Genomic DNA, 11,181 nt, shown 5'->3' on the forward strand with positions numbered 1-11,181 from the left:
TGTGAGTCTGTGAAATGCGCTCACAACAACAACAACAACAAACACGCTGCATGTGTTTTTACATGTTTGTGTCTGTGTGTACATTACGGGTCCATGTGTCATGGGACAGCAGACAGCTGCTGTAGGGTCCATCAGTCAGCTGCTGTATTTATAGGGTGATGACCACAGAAAGCTAACAGCTGCATCACACAGGGACACAAAGTGAGACAAAGAGGACACGGGAATCTATTCGACCGGCGCTCAGAACGGCCGTAGTACCTGTTAGATGTAACAGGAATTCACAAAGACTCATGTGGGTACGTCACAGGCAGAGGAAGCTGGAGTCTGTAACGTGTGTCATGTAAATAAAATGTATGAAAAAAGGATGTTTTCATTGCATTAATTGGTGGTGATCCTGAACGGAATTGATGCTGATGGTAAAGAGTCAAACAAAAACATATATGAGCTTTATATCTAAGAATTAACATTAGCTACATGTGACAAAGTGAAGGTATAAGAACGACTCATAAATGGTGTTTTCTGTGTGACTGTCCAAATGATTTAGATGCATTAAGTGAGGATGCTTTCAACCATATTTCAGCTAATAGTTTTTATTCATCAATAAATGAAAAGATAAATGGGGCTGTGGCATCCCGAGCCCAGACCGACACCCTCTGTGGGGGCCGTGCCATCTGCTGCAGGACTGCCTGACACCTCCATGATGGTGTTGCATGATGGATAACAATCTACACATCTGAGGTGCCGACACCTTATGCACAGTACTGTAATATTGATCTGCTCGGACGGCAGCACATGTCGTCTGAATGCCTATGAAATACCTGCACGGGATCATCACGCTTAGGGCTTAACTGCTGGTTGTTTTTATGATTGATTACTCAGGTTATTGCTTGTTGTGTTAACTGATCATTTGGTTGATTTAAAAAAAAATAAATGTGGGGAAACTGTTATCAAAATACAGTTTTATTTTCAAGCACGGGTATAAATCATAGGACAAAAACAACTCTGTTTCACGTAGATAAGCCAATTCCAGGTGTCTTGCTTGTGTGGCTTACCTGAGCACTTGATGGAACTCCGGTCATCATTAATACAATCAGTTAAATCTGTGCTTTTCCTGCTACGGCAAATCAAAATGTCCAAAAATGCTCTGCTGATCCTTAAAGTGCTGTCTGAACTCACAGATGTTTTGACTTTTTAGACTGATGAGAAGGTGTTCAGCGCTGTACTGGATTCATGCATCACTTGTTTATGTGCCACAAGTAAATCTGCAAACACATGATGTTTCCAGTCCGCTAATAGACGCCCAATTTGCCGTTCACTGCTGCGGAAGTTCATCTGACAGAAAAATTCAGGTGTGTGTGTCCAGTTATCTCTCGGCAGAGTTCACCTGTGACTCCCAATGTGCTCATTTGGTCAATAAACATTCTGCACAGCACTAGTCGAAGTGCACCTCAGTAACATTCTGCTATAGGAGGAAAAAACACACACTGGTTTCTTTGGAATTTTTTTGAACCAATTCTAATCATTAGCAAAGGATGCAGCAACTTTATATACAACGTTTGCATGCAGGGAGGTGAGCGCTGCAATAAAAATGGCTGAAAATAACTACCATCGCTGCATTACTGCAAAACTGGACATTTTCAGGAAACTAGGTTGCTGCCCAGACGTCGTTGTGTTTGGCTCCTGTAGTGAAGGAGATTTTGAAAACATAGATGGTGGAAGACGAGGAAAAAGCTATATCAAATTTGAGGAAGAAACAAACTGCAATCTACCTCCACTAGTGAGTCAGACCACTTTCATACACTCTTTACAGGTTTTATATATTAGATATAAAAAAAATTTCGACATTACGTCTTCGTCAGGGGCAGAGTGCAGGTAAATTTTGTTGACCAGAAAGGTCACGTGATCGCACCTGACTTAACAAAACGAAGAAGTGGGTCAGAGATGTCAACACAGCGCAGCGTGTTCACACCCACACAGTCCTGATCAGAAAGTAAGTGAAAACATCTGCTTTAGTGTAACTGTTGCACCTTCGTAGATTTCTAAGTCACTGCCATGTAAGACACAGACAATCCTGGTCACCAAAAACCTGGAACTCATGACTGTCCAGTACTTTTTTCATCTGTTGCACTAGTTGGCAGAAGAAGACTGATGGAAGAGGTTACAAAGGATGGGACTCCATTAAACTATCGTGTCACTGTTTCAAAGTGTCTTCAGACAATCCTTTTTGTGTAATACATTTCTGTCACTTTTAGTGCTTGTAGCCCACTGTGTGTGTGTGTGTGTGTGTGTGTGTGTATTGGGGTATTTCATAACCCACAGAGCCATCTGTGTTGTCTGGCTCTCCTAATGCATGCCTTAGCACTACATTACAGCGATGGAGGTCTCAGTAAAAAATCTCACTGTGTAACACAGCCGGCAGACCACCAGCATCGAAATGTCTGTCCTCCCCACACCTCACGCTCCCTCCTACACAACTTCATGCAGTATCCAGCGCTTCACTACTTACCGACTGCCGCCGGGTGTCACCTGTAGGTCGCGGTGTGATGTCCTGGCAGCTCCTGAGGGCAGGGAGAGATGAGACAGGTCAGTATCTACATAATTCTATATTATAATACACATATCGTAGCCTCAGACACTTGTTGACTGTCAAAATGTAATTGTTAAGCCTGGATTTGACTCCCTTGCAGACAACACGGACACTTTATAGTCTGCTGGAGTCAATTTGGAGGATACCATTCTGCACATCCTCAGTAGGTTACAGATGTATGTGGTGCATCCAGTAGCAAAGTCACAGTCTACACATTGACGTTCACATATTGCAGGCTCACATGAACTGAATTATGACATTTATGTCACACAGGCCTTCACTGACACATTGAGTACGGAGGCTAATGTATGATTTCCACAAGACAGATGCAGAACTGTTGTATTTTTACTACAATAGCTACACATCGGCCTGCTGCATACACGGCTACATTGCCCTTTATTTCAACACACAGGGCTCCTGTGGGTATTTCTAAAAGGCTATGACTTTGCACTTTTTTACAGGCTCTAGCAGCTGCTTACAGACTTGACTGTAGCACCGTGTCAGTGATTATTAGTGTGCAGACATAGCGCTGGATTTCTGGAGAAACTAGGACGTCATACTGTGTTTGGTCGATGGAATGCATGTGCAGATCAAAGCGCCTCAAAAGTTCGGCAGTGAGTACTTCAATTACAACTCTTTTAATGATGAATAAAGGTGTCGATGACGGAGAATCTCTTAGTACAGTTTCTCCTCTTAACAAGCATTTGTTTTAAGCACCATCTGCTTTCATCCCACACATGCAATTGGACAGCGCGCAGACTAAATTTATTTCACGCGTACCTTCATTGGAACCTTATCCTGACCTGCCTGGTTAAGACCATTTACAGTGTGGTGAGTAAATACAACAGACAGATAAATGTTTTTTTTAAAAACGGCAGATAGTGTTTTTCTACCATTTTGGAATATCTATCATCCTTTCTACAAAATTCAAATTACAATACATTGAATTGAAATTGGCTGCAAGGTGGCTCAGTGGTTAGCACCGTTGCCTCGCAGATAGAAGGTCGTCGGTTCATGTCCAGGTGAGGACACCCGGGATCTGGATTTTGCGGGTTCTCCGGCTTCCTCTCACAGTCCAAAAACATATTGAGGTTAATTGGTGATTCTAAACTGTCCGTAGGTGTGAATGTGAGTGTGCTTGGTTGTCTGTCTCTAAGTGTAGCCCTGTGATAGACTGGTGACCTGTTCAGGTGGACCTGCCTTCACCCTGAGTCAGCTGGGATAGACTCCAGCCCCCCACGACCCTAGTGAGGATTAAGTGGTGTATAGATAATGGATGGATGGATGAATTGAAATTTAGGATGACAAATAAGAAACAAGCTCCCAAAGAGACCAAATGTATTAACCTGAAAGTTTGTGAAATTTAGACAAATAATAAATAGCATAGAACATTTCTATTAATGACCCACAGGAGGAACTGGCGCCAGATCTAAACAAGAAAATTCCCTCGATTAACAAAAAAATAAACTATTTGTGCACTCCTAATGCATCCTCTCAATGGGCTGCTGAGTTGCCAAGGCTGAACAACCAACTGGCTGAAGTGGACAACTGTCTCAGATTTCTAAAACTCCAAGGACCCCGGAGCTCCAAAATGTGTTGACTGGTTTGTGCTATTTTTGTTTATCAAGTTGTTGGAATTTGTTTCAGAATATAAACCACTGAAGCTCAGTACTTGAAGATAAAAACTTCAGGGTTGGGCCCAGCTTTGTTGCTTAATTTCGACAGGTTTTCACTGCGTTTAAATCTACTTTGAAGTTCCTGCACAAATATGTTAAACCAAACACAGCAGATCAGAGACCAGGTAGGATTCTAGCAAACGCCAAAACAACACGAATCATAGTTACTGGATGTACCTCAGTGATATGAGAGTAACAGACAAATTATAGCCTTCAATTATTCATGGCGGTATTGTTTTGATTTCACCATTACCGATCACCACAGCTACCCCTGGCCTCGTGTGACCTTCCATGAAAATAATCCCAGTGGTTTCCATGAGGTGCACAGATTTTAAATATGGGACAAAGAGATCACTGGGATTAGATAGAGAGATAAACAGATAGACAGATAGCTGGAGACAGAGGAAGTCGATGCAGTCTTCAATTTAAATAAAAGAGGCCGAACTCTTTAGCTCTTTAACTATTAAAGACAAATAAGGCTTCAGTTGGTATTATTTGAAGGTTACAGGTAGAGCCAAGTGGACTCATAACCGAGGCTGTTGAGTTAAATTCCCAAATTAGCTGTGAGAATGAGCACGGAAGGCAAATTAGGACTCCTCATATATTAACATATGCACATGGCAAGGTGCCCTTCAGCACGGCTCTGAAGCCCCGACGGCTCCTGCAGAGCTGCACAGCAACACATCGTGGTTCTATTAGGCAGCCCCAGTGTGAATGTGTGCAGATATGAGACTGTGAAGCAGGATGCTGCTGGAAAAGAGCAGGGCATTTAGTCAAATTTCACAGCTGAAATAAAGATTGTAAGAAAATAGCTACAATACTCCTTTGTTCAGAGTCACAGGCCCGCTGACATCAAATGGATATTTAATTTAAGATAGAGTTTTTTTTGTGTGTGTTACTTTGATAATTCAACACACCATGGTCATGGCTGTGATGCTAATTGATTTCTAATGACAGACTGTTCCTCTGTGGAGGACACAGCCTTTCAAACGAGTGCAGTGTCTTGTTTATGATGTGTACAAGAACCTTAATGAGGCTGATTACAACCATGTTGCTGCTGCTGCTGCTGCTGCTGCAGGCGTCGGCAGCAGCAAAAGAAACGGACAGGAAAACGGCCTCTGGGTTCAGTCTTTCAGTCACATCCCGTCCTGGTGTAGCCCATTAAAATATGATACATCCCATTGCACGCGCTCAGTCTACTCGGCTTAATTGCCATACGGTCAAAAGTTGGCTTTGAAGCATTTAAAGGTTGGCAGAGACAAAGAGGCAGTGGGAGAGAGCGAGAGAGAGGGTTCATCCTGAGTTTGAGCTCAGCTGTGATGTAACTGTGGACGATGGCTGTGCCGCAGTCAATTTAGGAGACAGTATCCTCAAACGACCTCAGCTCCCTCCCCACCTCCCTCTCTCTTCCATTTCCTCTATCTCTTATTTTCTCCTTGCTTCATGCTGGTGCAATTTATCTCTTCCACACCCTATCTTTCTTACAATTTTTGTTGTTGTTGTTGTTGTTTTTTTAGCTACAAAAAGCTCCAACTAGCCTTTCATGCCCTCATGCAGGCTCTAATATTATCTCCTCTCCTCTCTTGCTGTCAGCTCGTCCATGCATCACTGCCTCTGCTCTCCATCCTGCCCAGCATCCCTCCTCTCCTCTCAGGCTGCAGCACTCACACACATACATACAGAGAGAATAATATCTCCCGCTAAATTCACTTCAACAGGACTCTGGCGGCGTGAAACGCGTTAGCACGTTGCAAACTGTCCACCCCCACAGTAAAGCTGCTTGTTGGATAACCTTACTGCTTTTAATAACAGTATATCCCCCAGACGTATTTAGCTCTACTATATGTTTATGGCCCCTCCACACATCTCAACCTCTCCCTGCACTGCTCTCATCATCGCTCGCCTTTCCACTTGCCTCCCTCCTTCCTCATTTTCTTTTTCGCTTCCTTTCTGCCTCTCCTTGTGTCTGCCTGCCGATTCAGGTTTTTTGTGTGTGTTTACTGCTGTGGCTGGAGACGTTATTGCCATTGCCAATTCACATTTAAGCTGATTATTGAGAATATCGGATCTCTTAAAACCCTACTGTGGATGTTGTGTAACAGCGTCATGTGTGTGTCCATACATTTATATATGTGAGTCTCCTCTCCTCTCCTCTCCTCTCCTCTCTTCTCTCTGACTGATGGAGGGTGGGGTAATCTGCACCGGTTGCCATGACACCAGACAGCCCTTGCTTGGCGAAGGCACGTAGCTTCCTCTCTGCTCTATTTCCCCGGAGCCCTCCGCTCAGGAGCGTGTGTGCATCTGTGTCTGTGTGTGTCTATGAATCTGGGAGTCATATATGATGCACATGATGCACAAAGCTAAATGGAAAAAGAGCAGGGAGAGCTCATATTTACCGTCTCAACATATCGCAGAGAGGCAGGGGACAAAGCAAACAGCAGCTATCTGAGGCAAATAAAAGTTTTCAATGCAAATATTTTAGATAAACCTCCAGAAAACAGTGTTAAGGTGAGAAATTGTTACTATTACTGTTACTGTATGAGACGTTTTCATGAATTATAGTCGGCTTCATGCAGCCTTCTGTACGGCTGGACACGCTGGAACCCACTCAAGGACCCCTGCACTCCCCGCAGCAGACGCTCACTACATGCGCCTACCACAAATCTTATTTTACGAACCGGGTCGTTTCCCCTCTGACTCATTTTTCATTTTTATTCAACCTCACTGTTGAGACAACTTGTTCTGAAACCCAAACTGTCGAGGACAGCTTTTTCAGACAACACGCGGCGTCCCCATTCACCTCAGACAGAGTCGCTGTTGTCAAATTTAGAAACGAGGGTGCTTGTAATGAGTTTTTATTAACTGTCACACTCTGCAAACACTGGACATAAACCCCTGAAGCTGAAATATTCAAATTCATTTTTATGCTTTTCCAAATAACACACAGCTTCCACCTCATACGGAGTCATTACTGATTGGAATTAAAGACCAGGAAGGTTTGCTGAGATCACTGCAGCTAATCGCACCTAAAGACGACTCAACTTTATTTTTATGCTTCACAACTTTGGTCTATGCGTATCTGTCCTTATTTTGAATTTCAATTTAATACTTAAGGTTTAACTCCTCCAGCAAATAGCTGTTCCCAGACCTGATGCAATTACTTTTCTTAGTCTCAAAAGGCAATCACAGTGTTTTGAACCACTCTCCTCACAGCTCTCGGAATCCTAATAAAAGTGTCCATGCCAGCTCCTATCCATCTATCTATCTCCAGACTCCAGTCTAGATGAATAATTTAGCAGGCTATATTTCCAGCCATCTGCTTCCCTCTCCCTCTCTCTCTCTCACTCACTCGCCTGCTTTCCCTCCATCATTCTTCTTCTCTTTTCCCAGTAAAGGCTCCCGGATCGGATTTTGCTCTCTTTCCTATGCTGGCCTGCGGTTGGTGATGAGGTTCCACATGCAAAGTCCTAATTTAGAAAATGTATTTTTTTGCAATTATTTTCAGCTCTGACCACCATTGTTTTAGCTGCTAGAGATCTGACTGCATCTATAATACATTAAAAAATCTGACTATCGAGGGTCAAAATAATACGCATTTACACAGGAGGTTGTAAGAATATTTAAGAATGCTGCTGTTTTAACACGAAAATGACTCCATAGCTGCAGCTGCTAAACTGCTGCTCCTTGCTGGACTGTGCCAGGATGCAGCCACCGACTCTGTAACGATCCTCAAAGTCCTTCTGCGGTTAATAGAAGCCAGAGGAAACCTTTAGAATGCATATGCATCCTTGATCAGATTATTAGCGGTGATCAACATCTGCAACACTGCCTGTCAGAGCCCAGCAGAGGTCAGCCAAGTTCCTCTTTCCTGTCAGCATAATGAGCAAAGCGACCACATGTTCCTCCACCAGCATCGTTTTCATTATCTGTGTGCAACAATTACACCGCCTGAGTAATTGATGATCCTCCCATGCTCGCAGCCACAGTATGAATAAGCAGGCAAGAATCACAATCTAAGTGAAAATGAACGCATAATTACATATGTAGCAAGCGGCTGATTGCACGGCGTCTGGGACCGATGTAAGCAAATAAAAGCAAAACGTCTGAAATCGCCGAGGAGAAGGCAAGGAAGGAAGAGACAGAGGGAAATGCACCAGTGGAGGTTAATGTTAATGGAAAGAAGATCACGAGAGAGAATCAAGTCGGACTAATGATGCAGGTGATGATGACAGGGGAGGATGGAAAAGTTTGACTCAGTACACTTTAAAAAAAGAAGACAAATTATCCTCAGAAGCAGATGTGGATATTGTTTTTTAACCATGAATGACCAGACAGTATAAACTCCTTCTTCCAGATCATGTGACCAATAGATCAGCACAAGCATACAAAAGAAGATGATTTTAAAAAATAAATATCATCAAAAAAAGCTTAATCACAGTGGATGCAGAATAAACAAGTCACCACAGGTCACAGATTTTTATATTACATCATTTTAGAATATTTTTCAAGCATTTGAATTTACAGGTACATGGAAAAATCTTTCTGTTTTTAAAAAGACAAAGGGCTGTTGGCCCAGTTATCCTTACATTACTGTCTGATTGTGCAGGCAAACTGCTTGTGAACTTTCATCATCGACTCTCGCTCCCTTTCAGCTTGCGTGTGTTATTAACATTAGCAGTTTGAAATGTCAGAAGCCGTATATGTTTTGTACGATTAACCCCGGTTTTTGTGACAGACTGCTGCTGATGATAGCACATCCATCACTGACCCTAATTTGCTCTTCCTGTTCTCTGAGAGCAGGACTACGAAAAAGACTTTTGTCTTTTTTTCCTCAAGGAACCCTCTGTGGCTTAAAGCTCCCCGCTCTCTTCCAAAACCAAACATTCCTTCTCAGTTTTGTACAAATTGAAGAGAAGAGACTGGATGACTGCGACTGGAGAGATCTCTTTCGCGAATCTTATTGGACTTTTATGTTCTGCTTTGCTTTAGTTGAGTTTGATGAGGTGAAGTGAGGTTTGCGCTGCGTGTTTTTTCTAAAGTAATGCTCTTAACTACCATATTGGGTTACTTTGCTTGACTTTAGAATAATTTATGCTCCACTACATTTATCTGCAAGTTACTTTTCAGGTTTAAAAATACGCGAAACACCTTTAAATCAGGGGTTAAGGCACCCAGCAGTAACTTACACAAAGTACAGTAATTAAAATGAGCTCATTGGAACGATAAAGTGCTGCTCAGCTGTTAAATATCAGTGATGAAAATCTGCTTCTATGATATATGAGGCTTTATAGTGATGGATGCATGAAAATCACTTTTACTTTTGATGCTTAACAGATATTTTAGGATGCTGGTGCACTGAGGAACGTTTTCTTCTGCAATGAGGCTACTTCCACTCCATCACCAGGTCTAAACAGTTCTTCACACTGCTCTGCACCTGCAGTGTCACATTAATATATAAAGCTGTAAAACAGTGCGTTCAAAGGTGTTTTGAGGGTATGGATTTTGGTTTGCATACTAAAATTGGCCTGCCATGACCTGAGAGAGCCCTCCATCCATCCATCCATCCATCCATCCATCCATCCATCCATCCACACACACACACACACACACACGCTCCCTCCTCTGATCTATCTATATTCAAGCTTTTCTGCTGGCTGGCTGCTGACCCTGCTGGTCTGGTTAGCTGGCAGCCTGACAGACAGACAGACTGACTGGCTATAAAAACTGGCCGGCTGGTTTGCCGGCTGGGACGCGGCTGATCCCGTGTAGCCCCTGCAGCACAAGCAGCATCTATTACAAATATACAAACAGTCTCTGATTCCCCCAGACGTTCACATTCAGCGTGACCTGCGATGACCGGCTGCGTGTATTTATAATCTGCTCTATCCTGCGGCAATTAAACTCTGTGAACCTCGGCGAGCTAAAAGCGCCACAGTCGGGGGGAAAACTGCAAAGCAGCACATGTCTGCTCCGGCCATCGTGTCACCTCGGCGATCAAACCGACGAGCGGCCGGATGCACTCGTAACCCTTTGCTTTCTGTTTCTCTCAGACACCTCTCCGAGCGCAAGAGACACTAAAGCTTCTGGCTCTCGGTATCTTGTTTCTAGGAACTGCACTGTGGCTGAGGTGGGGTAGGGGTGGAGGAGGGGAGGAAAGTGGAGCACGTGTGGGGGGGGTCTGCGGTGTGCAGAGGTGGGCTTGTGCATGTGTGTGTGTGAGGCTTTGCATACAATGGCGTCAGAGCAAGGTGTGCGTGCTGGATGTGATCGAGATGTTTGCATGCAGGATATAACATGACTGCAGCAGCAACATGTCCTCAGTCTGCTGCTACCTGGTGGGCCGACTGCAGCTTTTCACTTCGGATTGTGACGTGCCAATCAAGTCAGTGAAGCAGACATAAAGACGAAGAAGAAAGAGAAACAATGCACCGCTGCACTGTGAAATGACTGCAAGGTAGAAGTGGAAGTTGGGAGAGACAGAAAATAAAGAGGAGGTGTAGCGAGGAAGTGAGGAGAAAGGAGAGAACAAGGGGAAGGAAAAAAAGAGGCTGTGTGAGAGGCGGTGAGGGACAAGGACAGGAGAGAGAGAGAGAAAAAAAAAGGGGGTAAGAAGAGAAAGGAGGAGGAAGAGGAAGAAGAAGAGGAGGAGGAGGAGGAGAGAGGCGCGATGAGGAGAAAAAGCGAGGCAAGGCGGGGAAAGTAGAGCGGAGGGAAGGGGCTCTGGAGGGGAAGGTAGGGGGGTGTTGGAGGAGGGGAGGTGGGGGTCTGCTGCTGCTGCTGCTGTTGCCGCTGCTCCTGATGCCGGAGCACAGCGCGGCCAGGCTGAACCGAGTGAACTGCAGTGGAGGTCAGGGAGTCCAACATTCCTCTGGAACACTGTGTTTACACTGCGTAGCAGAGAGGAGGGAGGGGTGGGTG

The 11,181-nt window shown here is 44.2% G+C and overlaps 1 long non-coding RNA gene across 1 annotated transcript in view; it reads right to left on the reverse strand.

Annotated features, from left to right (window-relative positions):
• Positions 1-11,181, reverse strand: part of LOC103366634 (uncharacterized) — a 128,630-nt gene that overhangs the window by 78,047 nt on the left and 39,402 nt on the right. The window contains exon 2 of the long non-coding RNA XR_520676.1: positions 2,507-2,558. This is a non-coding gene — a long non-coding RNA (uncharacterized LOC103366634). The remainder of the gene's footprint in view (positions 1-2,506; positions 2,559-11,181) is intronic.

This window comes from Stegastes partitus, unplaced genomic scaffold (assembly GCF_000690725.1).
Source record: "Stegastes partitus isolate 25-593 unplaced genomic scaffold, Stegastes_partitus-1.0.2 Scaffold961, whole genome shotgun sequence".
NCBI lineage: Eukaryota > Metazoa > Chordata > Actinopteri > Pomacentridae > Stegastes > Stegastes partitus.